Here is a 13,895-nt window from a genome sequence, read left to right as displayed (position 1 = left end):
TGAGCTCCATGGAGAGAGCAGAGCGGGCACTAGCAGCTGGCGGAAGGTCTTCTGTCAGAAGGTCACGTAACTTGGTGATCACAATCTTGCAAACCCTGAGCCTGTACGTACATTGTTCACCAGGGAGATCCAGGATTTGGACACCAAAAACTCCAGGCGGGTGGTATCTGTGGGCATAACTTTGGCTCTTGCCACAAGGTCCCCAATTCGCCCACGCCAGGCATTGCCATAGTGGCTGACAAGCAAAACCTGCAGCTACTGGAAATCGGAAATTAAAACAAAACAATTCTGGAAATACACAGCAGGTCAGGCAGCGTCTGTGGAGAGGGAAAAACAGAATGCACGCTTCAGGTGGATGATCTTTCATCAGAACTGGGCAAAGTTAGAAACTGAACGTATTTTAAATTGGGAAGAGGGAACAAAGGAAATGTCTGAAATAAGTTGGAGACCAAGAGAAACTGGATAACACAAAAGCTGGCAATGGTGTCACACTAAGGCACCCACCCCATGAGCATCTCAGCAGCTAACTGCTGGAGAAAGCACTCACTGTTAGTCCATGTGCACTCTGTAAGATGTCTGAACCAACCTGCAATCATTTTGGGAAGCTGCTCAGACAGGTCTTCTCATTTCAGCGCACTGTCCCTTTAAATAAACAGAGAAGCACTAAAGTAACACGTTGTACTGTGATTGTTCAATGATGGTCGTAGGTTGTACCAAAGTTTCAATTTAAGTAAGAGCAGAAATGGCTATGATGATGTCACCGGGTGCGTGTCTGACAAAGAGGGCAAGACCTGCAATGCTCCACTTCCCACTACTGGCCTTTTGTTTGGCATAATTGAGATGGAGTCCAGGTAAAAGTGGGACTGCTCTAAATTCCAGTCCAGCAGACCTGCTCCTTTCACAGACCTGTTTAAGACATTGTACCTCTGTATCCATATTTAAATATCAGAGGAGAGATGAGCAGGGACACTTTACAATGAGAGAGGAGGGAGTTAAACAAAGCCTTCCATCAGGATTTGGATAAATGATTGGGCACAGAAAAACAAGATCTAATAAAAAAAAATTAGAAATCAAAAGAAAGACGGAAAATGAACACAAAAAATTAATCACACAGTTGCTTTAATTGTTTGATTTTTCAGAAGCATACTGCTCTTTATAATATAACTTTCTCCCTTAACCTGTGGTGACTCTCGTTGATTATGTGCTAATTGATACCAGCATAATGCTGTCTGCAAACACCTGTGAGTAGACCTGAAATTCAAAAGATTGACTCCCCTGATGAGCAAGACGTGAATAGGCTTGTTCAAGTCTACACTTTGCAGCTAATAGGACTGAGAATATTCAGCACAATTTTTTAAATTAATAATTAACACAGAAGTCTTATCACAGAAGCAGAATACTAACCTGCAGTGATAGAACAGATGGAAATGTAAGGTTCCTATTATCAGTGGTAGAATCCAATGTGCTTTTCAGAAGTTAAGTAGCTGGTTAAGCTAAATTTACAAAACTGAATTAAAAACCAGCATAGCCTAAGGTTTGGGGATTGGGTCCTGGAAATTCGGGCTTCTTTTCATATTGTGATCTAGGGTTTCAGCCATTCCTGCATCCTCCTGATTTTACTGAACAATTCTGATGTGGAGCTACAGCCCCTCCCATGTCCTCCCTTCTCTGTGTCAACCAGTTTGGAGGCAGCACTGGCAAAACGCCAGCCTCCCCTTGAACCCCTACCAGTCCTGCCCAGCTTGCTGCCAAAGGTAAATGTGACAGAGAGCTACAGTCACTTGACCTGTCTTATGAGGGCTTCATGTTGTCTTCTCCAAATTCAGCCCTTTGAGTCTGTACCAGCTCCATGCAGGAGAACTTCAACTGGTTCCAATCTGCAGTCTTCCACACAGCCCTGCAACTTCTTTCAGATATTTATCCAGCTTCCCTTTGCACACTACAATTTAATCTATCTCCAGTACTACCCCTGGCTATGCATTCCACACCCTGACCACTCACAGTGTAAAAAGACTTTCCATGGGTTACTTTTGGCTCTTTTGTCAATCACTTTCTATATCTCCTAGTTTGTGACCCCTTCATAAAGAGAGTAATTTTTCTCAGTCTACTCTGCCTACACCCTTCATGATTTCAGACATCTTTATAAGGTCCCCTCTCAAACTTGCCATTTCCAAGGAGAACAATCCCAGCTTCTCCAGTCTACCCATATAATCCTGGAACCATTCTGGAAAATCTCTTCCACACCATCTCCAGAGTCTTTATATCTTTCCTGAAGTTTGAATCCCCAAACTGGACACAATACTCCAGTTATGGCCAAACTGGTGCTCCATATCTGTTTGCCATGACCTCCTTGCTCTTGTGCTCTTTGTATTTATTTATACAGCCCAAAATCCCCTATTCTTTTCGAACCACATTCTCAAAACTTCCCTGTCATTTTCGATGAATTAGTCACATATACCCCATATCTCTCTGTTCTTGCTCCCTTGTAGAATTGTAGTCTTTAGATTACCCTACCTCCCCTCATTCATCTCACTGAAATGAAACACTTCTCACCATTACTTGCCCCCTCCACCAGTCTGCCTGCATTTCCCTGAAGTTTGTTATTACTTTCCATATAGTTCACAACACCTCCAGGTGTAGTGTCACCTACAAATTCAGAATTTATACCTCAAACACCCAAGTCCAAATCATTAATATACATTAAGGAAAACAGTAATCTTAGTATCAATCCCTCCAGAACTCAGATATACACTTCCCTCCAGACTGAAACCACATTTTGCCATTGCTTTCCGTGACCTGTTATCTATCAGAATCAGGTTTATTATCACTGTCGTATATGACATGAAATTTGTTGTTTTGTGGCAGCAGTACAGTGCAAAGACATAAAGGACATATATACAAAATAAATAAATAGTGCAAAAAAAAGAAATAACGAGGTAGTGTTCATGGGTTCATGGGCTGTTCAGAAATCTGATGACAGAGGGGAAGAAACTGTCCCTGAAATGTTGACTGTGGGTCTTCAGGCTCCTGTACCTCCTCCCCGATGATAGTAACGAGAATAAGGCATGTCCCAGATGGTGAGGGTCCTTATGGATGGATGCCGCCTTCTTGAAGCACCATCTCTTGAAGATGTCCTTGATGGTGGGGAGTGTTGTGACCGTGATGGAGCTGGCTGAGTCTACAACCTTCTGCAGCCTCTTGTGATCCTGTGCATTGAAGCATCCATGCCAGGCTGTGATGCAACTGGTCAGAATGCTCTCCACCATATATCTATAGAAATTTGCAAGAGTCTTTGGTGACATACCAAATCTCCTCAAACTCTTAACCAAGTAGAGATTCTGGTGTGCCTTCTTTGTAATTGCATCAATGTGTTGGGCCCAGGACAGATCCTCAGAGATGTTGACACCCAGGAACTTAAAGCCAATCTAGCCAATTTTCTATCCAAGTGCCACAGCCTCCACTACTTCATCAAAATGCTCTTCCATTAATTAGATACAATTTTCCTTTAAAAATCCACGCAGGCTTTCTCTAAATGACCCATACTCTCCAAGTGCTAATTCCGCCTTTGATCATTGTTTAGAACTTTTAGTCATGACCAAGGATTTAGCACCACATTCATTTTTGCAACATTTCAGTCCTTGGGCACCACCCCTGGATCTACAGTTGTTTGTTAGATCATGATCAGGCCAGGGCCTCTTCAATTTCCTCCTGTTGAAGGCACAGCTCCAACCGTGCACTCAGCCTCCATGAGTAAATTTCCCTTCTGGTCTCTCATTGACCCCACCTCTCCTCTTACAGCCCTTTTCCTGTCCACATGCCTGTGGAATATTTTTGGATTCACTTTAATGTTGCTGCAGCCTTTTCTCATGCTCCCATTTTGTCTCTCCTATTTCCTCTTTTAATCCCCCTCTGAACTTTCTAAACTCAGCCTGGCATGTCAAATGCTCAATCTTCCTGCTCTAGAGCCATCAGCACTACCTGCTGAGCTACCGTGACACCTTCTGCTCCATGTCTTTTGCACACCTCAGCATTTTCCCTGCAAGTTTGCTCCCCAATATCCTTCCCACTAGTTGGTGACTCATAGAATAGTCCCACTAGCGTAGTGACACCTCTGTTGATAAAAGGGAAATCCATTGAATGTTGAACATTATTTTGAAGTTCAGCTGTTTGTCTAAAGCTGTGGAAACTTTCTACAGGTATTTAATGCTAATACATTGTATTAGACTAGAGAACAGGTTGGAATCTCAGTTTAGGCTAACTTCTATACTTGACTTCCTATAAGTAATAAATTTTTAATTTCTGCTGCTCATTAGTCAGTGAGAAAGAAGTAAAAATGAATGGATTCAGGATTAGTTAGATGGAGGCTGTGGAAATTCCAATGATCTCAGCTCAAGCTAAAGTAGCACAAATCAGTATAACACAAATGTGTGTAGTTCTACACTTCAGTAAGGAAGATGGTGCAGGAAAGATTCAGCATGATGTTGCCTGGGTTGAAGGGCTTGAGTCATAAGGAATAAGTTACTTGGTCTGTTTTCCCTGTAGCAAAGGAGGCTGAGAAGTGACATTACAGAGATATAAAACATTATGAAAGGCATAGATAGGGTAGATGGCCAGTGTCTGTTTCCCACAGTAGGGCATCTAAAATAGGTTTAAGGTGATAGGGTGGCAGTTTAAATGGGATCACATGGTAGTTGCTATCTGGAATGAGCTGCTGGAGAATGTGGTGGAGGCAGGAACAGTAACAACATTTAAGAGGCATCTGGACAGGTACTTGAGTAGGCAGGGTATAAAGGGATATGGAATTAATGCAGGCATGTGGGATTAACGTTGACAGGCACGATGGTCAGCATTGACGCGGTGGGCCACAGGACCTGTTTCTATGTTGTACAACTCTGTTACTCTGTGACTCTAACTGAAGAGTCCACAAAGGAAAACAAAATGACAACTAACACATATTGTCTCAAAACTAGCTTTGTATTTACCGGAGAAGATGGATTTGCACTGAAAGCAGCATTTCTATTGGGAAGTCTCCCAAAATGCTTTTCAAGAAGATTGGAACTATTGAGTAGCAGAAAAGTGAGGGATGGTTAAAAAAAAGTGAAAGTTGAAGAAATTATCTGAAAAGGTTTTGAAGGCAATGAGAATAAAAGTGAATTGCCTTGTCCTGGAATGGAGTGACTGAAGTGTATGTTACTGCAAGTGGAACAATAAGATTCAAAGGTATACGATGGGTTAGAATAGAATGGAGAATTAGGAGAATTAGTTTGAGGCAAAGAGTACGGCGACTGCAGTTGTGGGGACAGGTTATCCAGTGTTTTTAGAACATAGATGGCTATTTTGAACTCAATGTCACCTGGAGTTGTTGAGATTAATGAAGTCATTGATGATATTTGAGCAGGATAACCAACAAATCACATTGGAGGTTATGTAATGTGGAGTCATGGGGAGAATATCGCAGAAAACAAAGCTTGATGTAATAAAGGCTGATCGCAAGAGGCTGCCGAGGGTTGTAGACTCAGCCAGCTCCATCATGGGCACAACCCTCCCCACCATCGAGGACATTTTCAAGAGGTGGTGCCTCAAGAAGGCAGCATCCATCCATAAGGACCCTCACCACCCAGGACACACCCTCTTCTTGTCACTACCATCGGGGAGGAGGTACAGGAGCCTGACGACCCACACTCAATGTTTCAGGAACAGCTTCTTCCCCTCTGCCATCAGATTTCTGAACAGTCCATGAGCCCATGAACACCACCTTGTTATTCCTCCTTCACACCATTTATTTATTTATTTTGGGGGTAACGTAGTAATTTTTATATCTTGCACCATACTGCTGCTGCAAAACAACAAATTTCACAACATATGTCAGTGATAATAAACCTGATTCTGAATCTGATTATGTTTATATTTCTTATTCTCCGTGATATTGGTATTTTCCATTAATCTTTGACTCACATAATCGTAAAACTTTCTACGCAGAGCTATTTTTCTTGGTGCGGCCCACAGCTCCAAGGTTATCAAATGTGGACCCAAAACACCAGAAGTTCAATGGGAAGGAATAAACAATTACTTTAAGTTTGTTTATAATTAGTAAGATTATTCTACAAAGTGCCTGGGGAGATTTTCACATCAAAGGTGCAACATTATTGCAAGATGTTGTTTAACAATATTCCTTGTTGATCTTTCTCTTTAATTGAGCACTATAGCACTAAAACTATTCGGGGGCAATCTGAATTATTCAGAACTTCCTGAACAAAGACAAATAGATAATGATTTGTTCTGACTTTTAGAGGTCAAACTGATGAGAATCATCTGCCAATACTTAAAAGGTTCTATAGATTTTTATGCTGTTGCTGTTTACTGTAAGCAGGTTAATATCTTTGTCAATTATTATACTCAATAAATGCTGATGTCATACTTTCAGCGCACTTTAGCTGAAGAATCCCATCCCAGGTTTGCTTTAATGCCACCTGTTCCAATAGTGTTTAGCCAAAGTCACGAGAGCACATATGATCACTTTCCCTTGTAGCCCAGATATTCTGTAAAACACAGAATGTCCAGGAGCCTCATTTGAAGTTTATTTCAATGTTCTCACACATCTTGGTATTCTGACTTAAGATTTATCCACCAGTTAGGCAGTTACCCAAAGAATAGGACAAGCAAAATCTACGGCACATGCAGAGAGAGAAAACTTCCCTGGCCCACAGAAGAAATTTTATATTCCTTCCTACTAAAATTCTCCAAAGTGGTTGGATAGGAGGCTTTACTCTGAGCCAGAAGAATTCAATAGATTGTAATGCTGTGAAACAGCCTGCAAAATGATATCAATGAGGATAAAATAGAAATTTTTTGAACCCTGACCTCTGTTTCTGGTCTATTATCGAGTGTTTGGCACTTTTGACTTACACTGCTTGAATTTCACCCATGAAGCAGTGCAGAGAAGCTACACAGGTTTTAAAGCTCAAACACAGAGCATGGGGCAGGTAAAATACATACAAGGAAGAGGGACTAACTAAGCAAATACCTTTCCATTGCAAGCAAACAACAGAAACACCTACAAATACTAGAAGCTAAAGTAAATCTAACCTCACTAAAAGCCACTAACCTTTATAAATGACCTAGTTTATGTTGATAGATGCACTTTGCAAAATAAAATCCAAATCTGTCACTTGCATTATAAAATATCCCTAAATGTTGCAAATAAAAGATAATACAGAATAAGGTAACAACTTTAAAAATGTAAGTGGTTCATCTTTACCTAAAAAATGAATTATTGTGTAAAATCTGTAGGCTTGTTATACAGCTTTCCAAAAATGAAAATACTTTGCCATTTACATTGTAAAAAAAGTACTGTTACCGTTAAGAAGTGTTTTCATTGTTACGCACTATATGACAGTGACTAATTGCATCGGACTGTATCTGTACAGAACCAACAAAGCAATTAGTAAGCTGAAGTAGTGACAGAGGTGGGAATAGACCTCAGTGACAGTGTAAATATTATTTTAGGATCACAAAGGGATGTGAAGTGTCTGGTTCAGCCTTAGTGGATAGTGAGAGGGGCGAAATTGATGACGAGGAAACAGAACTTTTAGTGAAAAAACAAAAATAGCAGCTTCACCTCTCATCCAGTACTGAGTGTCAGACAAGAAGTCTGGCAATTCAGTGACAGCAGAAGGGTTAAGAAAGACGTTGCTGAGGTGGAAATGGATGTAATGAGTGTACACATTGAAAGTTATGCAATGTTTTCAGATAAAGTGCTGGGGCGCGATATGGAAAAAAAAAGCAGGGTGGGATCCAAGGCAAGTTGTGCTTGTGGGGAAGGCACCAGACGTAATAGTGTGGAGGGAGGAAGGAAAGTGATGGCGGGCAATCCTCTGTCTGTGGCTACATAGGTAAGAATTGTGGTTCCATATAAAGCGAAAGATGCCTGGTCCTCCCATTTTAATCATTAAAACGGGACACTAAAGTCTGTACTCTCCTATTTTTCGTTAAAAGATAAATTTCAACTTGCTGGTACGACTTGCTGGATATATTATTGAAAATTCACAACCAAGTCCCTGTATTCTGCCATGAAGGTATACCACTTAAGAGAAAACGCTAGTAATTAATCTGACGGCAGTGAATACAGTGGATTGATTTTAAAAATGTAATGAGCAAATACGAATTTTAAGGAAACTTTTAAATATTTCAAACAAATGTTCAACAGTTATTTTGGAGTTTGTTATTTTAAGTAATTAGCCTCTTGCAGTCGCCACTTTAAGTGTTAAACTTGTTTCCAGAATCCATTTAAAAAAAATTATTTTGTCTTGATGTTTTGTGCATTGAACTATACTTGATTTTTATTAAATGTTCTTGCCCGACAATTTTCTTTCCCTATTTCCTGTGTTAAAGTCTGTGACCTGGGCACTGATGCCATCTCCTTTCTGTTTTTTTTAAATGTGCAACAATCCTTACAAGTAAACGTCAACTCGGAGAGCCGTGTGCTCATTTTGGATATTTTTTCTTTATTCAATGTGACATATGTGATGTGAACATAATGTGTACAATAATTGATACGATAGCGAAATGAAGATATATTTGAATAGATATGCCATGTGGATAATTACATACATGCACGTGTTGGTCCTGGTTACATTACGTGATCCGAGGACACAATAAACACATCTTCTATTTCGCGGACATTACGCGGAGTTTCTCATTTGTTAAAAGCTTTAATATATCTCATTCCAAGCATTTCTTCTCTCTTATGGACAAGATGCAGGTCACTTGACGACCAGTAAGTAAGTTGTCCATCCAGCTATCACCAACGCTCCCAGTAAAACCGTGTAACTGAAGAGGACGAAGGTGAGGAGTTCTTTCAGCACCCGCAGGTAGCGGACAGCGAACGGCTCTGCCCGCTCCTTTCTGCCAACCATGGTTGGAAGTAGACCTCGAGAAAATGGATGTGGGTTACTCAAGGGAAGACAGTCTCCACCAGCACACGCCTCTCCCAGCTTCAGTCGATCACTCCTCTGTACGGAAACAACCCAGAAAGTAACGCCAGGTGAAATAACCTGACCATTACATGTTGCCTGTGTTATTACTGAAGGCGACGTCACCTCATCTCATCCGGTTCATTTAAAACCTCAGATCTTCACTTTTTAAAAACTAGTAAACCACACGATACTTAAACTAACGAGATCGCCCCAGTCACATTCAAACCGACTTTAGTTTACTGACGACACTGGAAGATTGCACGCGATTATTTCTTTCACGGATGTACATTAACATCACAGTTACAGTCAATTGTTTCTAAATGATGCGGGATGTTTTAACATAAATATTTAATACCATGGAGGCTTCCTTCACATTAGCTTTCAATTCAGCTCTGGGTTTTAATTTCGAGCTTTTAGTTTCGAGCTGTATAATTATAGAGCAATGCCGCAGTACCAGCGGCAGAAATTATTGTGCGATACAAGGGTCTAACTTACAGCGGCTTTCATCAATACCTTTTGAGGATACATTGTAGTCTCTTCGATGGGATGGTAGAGATGAAGGAGTGACACCAAGTGTTTACACATTACCGTCTTGCAATTCACAAACAAACGATTAAACCAGTGAGAGAAATTGGAATCAAAGTGGACTCCCCAATATCATTGAGAAAGGGCGCATTCAAATTAATCATCTTACTTTTTTAGAGCATTCCCTGTGAGTAGCTGAAATTATTTTAATTTTCTGGAAAAAAGACTAAAAAAATTGTTTTTAGTTCTTTGACAGACGGTATGCTTTCTGCTAATTACCAGCTGTTGGTATAAAGGTTTTGACAAAGTTGGGTTTCTCGTCAGTATCCACTTATAACATGTCCCTAAAGCCGCTCGATTTACTTCGGCTCAACTATAACTTGTTCCCCACGTTGCCGTGTTTTGATAATGTCGAGATGACCATCTTAGTTCACCATACAGTCACTTTTCTCTCTTGTCTACCGCGTTGCTTTCTCCGGTGTGGACCAGCAGTTTAGTACCAGACTCCCAGTTACCGAGGAATTCATTCAGGGCCCTGGCTGCTGTCTACGAAATGTTTAAAATAAATTAAGTGAAGTTCAGGTGAATACACAGATATTTCATTTTCTGTTGCACCTTCTAAATCATTGGGAACTAAAGGCAGAACTTTATAAATCGCCGGATCCAGATGCCTCTCCGCTACTTCGTGCTAAGAAGTCCTTACCTTTCTCGGTGCCTCCCGAGGAAATTGTTTTATTTTTTTTCCCCAAACGAAAAGCTCCAACTAAGCGCAATATCGTACATTCAATGGTACAAATAAGAGTGTCCAGCTCCAAACACAGACACTGCCTTGCTTGTCAGATGACGAGACGACATTCACCCCGTTGTTTCTGCACAGCTGGTAGAATAGGTGTGGCCGTGGGCCTTGAAGTAACTGCACGCAACAGGAATCTGAAGCTCTCTGGAAACGACGGGAAAAGCACCCAAATACAGAGAGAACAGGTTGTGTAAACTATTCTACAATTATTCCTCAGTGCAAGAGCCGGTTTATCGGATTTTCCACTCCCACCTCAAATAAAATCAAAAAGGGAAATACAACAGAAAACGCTGGAAATGCTCAGGTCAAAGGGGAAATTGTGCACAGATATGAAAATTAATAATGAACACAATATTGGAAGCGCCTGTTGTGTGGTGACAAAGGATGTTCGCGTTATCTTTATTCGTGGCGTATAAAGAACGCAGAACTGCTCCAGATCCAGGCCCGTCCAGGACATGACACTGTTAATTCTGGACAGAAAGTAGACAATAGGATCAAATCAATTTAGTTAGTAAAACGATTGCACATTGTGTTTTAAAACATGTTTAGAATAGTTTGTAGTGTTCTCGCGAATAGTCATTCATTTTTTCCTCAATCGCTTACAGTAAATTCCGAAATTGGCACACGTGTGTTTTTCGTCGTATTTTTTGCAACTGTAAAATACATTACTGGTTTATTCTCATACAGCGAGTTTCCATCGTGGTTCGAATACTCAGAACTACCGGATTCACTATTAACCAAGACAAATGGTTCCTCATCGATGACCAATTATCAGTGTGCGTGGCGCGGGAGCTCTCGGTTATTTGTGTACAAGGGAAAACTTGAAAAAAAACAAGCGAACACAAAAGTCAGGCACGAATTGCTATTTCATCAATCCTGGATCAAACTGCTCTGGCAACAGGCACATTATCCCCTACCAACCAGGAGCAAATGGGCCTCTAATCCAATCAGGATTTCTTGCTATCAAATCATTGCCTGCTCCTCTGCTGTCTTCAGAGGAAACAGGCCATTAACGAGCTGATCAGGAAAGCTATTAGTCGTAATTGCTTCTCTGGAGACAAAGTCCACTCGAGGCTTACTGCTCTCTTGCTGTTTAGTAATAACAAGTTATGTTTTCTGTGGCATAAAAAGGCAGAAAGAAAGTGCGTATTACGGAATTGTCCAGATAACTGAACAAATTAATTACCACTGATGACCCATGAAATCACCCGAACACGGTGCCCTTCCACAAACTCCCACCTCACTTTGGAATTTTGCTGAGGACTTGCCGGACATCTGTCCGTGAATCTGCCTCCTCCAAACCCCAGTTACTTCCCAGACCACTCACCTTCACCACCTCTGGGCGAGTTCCCCTATTTGTATTTACGGACACGGACCCCCAGTACCGCTCCTCTCAGTCTTAATATACAGGAGTAAATCAAGCTCCATTATTTATTTGATAGGTGGTGAAATGGGCGATTTGCTTCCTTTGGCATCCGCTCAACATCTGAGAAAATCTCTTCATAACCCAGATACAGCAGAAATTAGCCAGGCTGACAGAACAAATCACATTCTCTTCAAGTCTCTCTGCTTAGGGTCCAATTGTAATTTGAACTTTTACCAATGCTCATGCAAGATAATAAGAATACAAGGGCTAATATTTATGATCACGACATTTCAGGTGCAGAAAGGGGGTCCTTTCAGCCAATACCTACGCCAACAGTTGTTCTGAGCTCTCTGTCAGCAGCTTCATTACATCATCTCAAGTGCACAGCCAGACACTGTTGTTGATGTGATGAAGGTTTGCCTCTCCACCTCCCTTATGGGAAGAGTGCTCCAGACCCTTTCCTTCGTGCATTTAAAGCAATTTCAGGGTTTCTTTGGTTGTAACGTCCGATCCATCACTCTTTTCTCCCATGCTGTTCCAGTCCACTTTTGTCTTGCCTCCGATACTTAACACTCTTCCCTTTATGTAAATCATTAATGTCCATTTTAAGTAGCCGAGGCCCCAGCAGAGATCCTTCTGGTATAACACTAGTAACTTCCTGCACACTGAAATTCATCTATTTATTCCTACTTGTTGATTCCTGTCATTTAACCAACCTTCTTCCGTACTTTTACACTTAACCCCGGCCCCACCATCAGCCATTGTGAACAATCACAATCACATTGTGTGGCACAGAAGATTTTAAGAACGTAAACAATCGCACCACACCGGGGCTTACAGCTTCTCCAGGCTGCTTCACTGTTTACTATAGTGGCTGATCCTGGACAATTCCAGGTTCTTGCTCAATCCCCAGAATCACAATTCCCTCAGCGACTGATTTCAGCTTTGAATATGAACCTGCACCCACAACCTTCTCGGGTAGAACACTCCAAAGATTCAAAACACTGAGTAAATAGATTTCTTTATCTCGGTCCAAACTGGTCAACCCCCAGTATTGAGGCCCAGGCCAGCCGGGGAAACGGCTTCTCGACATGAATCAATTCCTTTCAAATGGTTGTTTCACAGAGATCACTTCCCAAAGGCAATCTCAGTACCATTGTTTTATTGAATCACTTTTCAAAGGGTAAACTGCTCATTCCTGAAACCAATCCAGTGAATCTACATTACATCAACTTCATCTCATATCCTTCCATAGGTATGGAGAACATAACTAGAAATGCTACTCCAAGTGAGGGCTCAGTACCCTCCACAATTCCAGCCAGTCTCCCTTCCTCTCACACCAAAGGCCAGCGCTGCATTTACTTTCCCTAGTTTTCAAGACACTTTATTGAATGATGTTGAAAATCCGAACTATATCTACTGCTTCCCCGTTATCCACTTGGCTGCTTTCATCCTTACACAAAATTAGTCAAACAAATGGCACCACTTTCTCAGTGTCCTGTTGCCACTTGCTCCATCATGGATTCCAGAATATTCTCCAACTACTGTGAATGAGCCGACTGGCCTGCAGTTCCCAATTTTCTCTCTCCCTTTTCTTGAGTAATCACGTTAGATGCACTATGATTGTTCTTGTGGTCCATATTTTTTTCCGACCGCACATTCTCTCCATCACCAAGACTACCCATTTCACCATTGCAACAACAACAATCTCAGCTCATGTGCTGTTAAATTCATCGCACAACTCAATTATTTCAAGACTCCACTATTCCAGAGTTTCTCTGGCCAGTATCCCCTCTCATGCCCACTGAGCGCTCAACCAAAACTTTGCTGCCTATATCCAAATGTACATCCTTATGGCAAAATCACCTGTAGCTGTCTGCTCCCTGCACCCCACCACTAGAAGTTCCTTTTTCGGAGGCTCATACCACAAGTTCCATGTTCTCTTCCCACAACTCCATGCTTCACTCTCCTCCAAGACATTCCATTAAATCCAGCTCTGAATTAGCTTTTGGTCACCTTTCTAATTTCCTGAAGTTAGTTATTGCTAGACTTTGTTTCATAATTATCCCTGTGGAACTTTTTGGGATGACTTGCATTATATGTTTAAATGTAATAAATACAAGATGTTACTATGGTGATTTTTAATACAAATTTCTAAATTGTGTAGTTTGTGGTGAGATAAAGTCCCAAAGTGTAACCAACTTTTGTAGTTTTAGTTTCCCCATTTTTAAAA

The sequence above is a fragment of the Pristis pectinata genome, chromosome 17 (assembly GCF_009764475.1).
Source record: "Pristis pectinata isolate sPriPec2 chromosome 17, sPriPec2.1.pri, whole genome shotgun sequence".
Lineage (NCBI taxonomy): Eukaryota > Metazoa > Chordata > Chondrichthyes > Rhinopristiformes > Pristidae > Pristis > Pristis pectinata.
Note: the sequence above shows the minus strand (reverse complement) of the source record.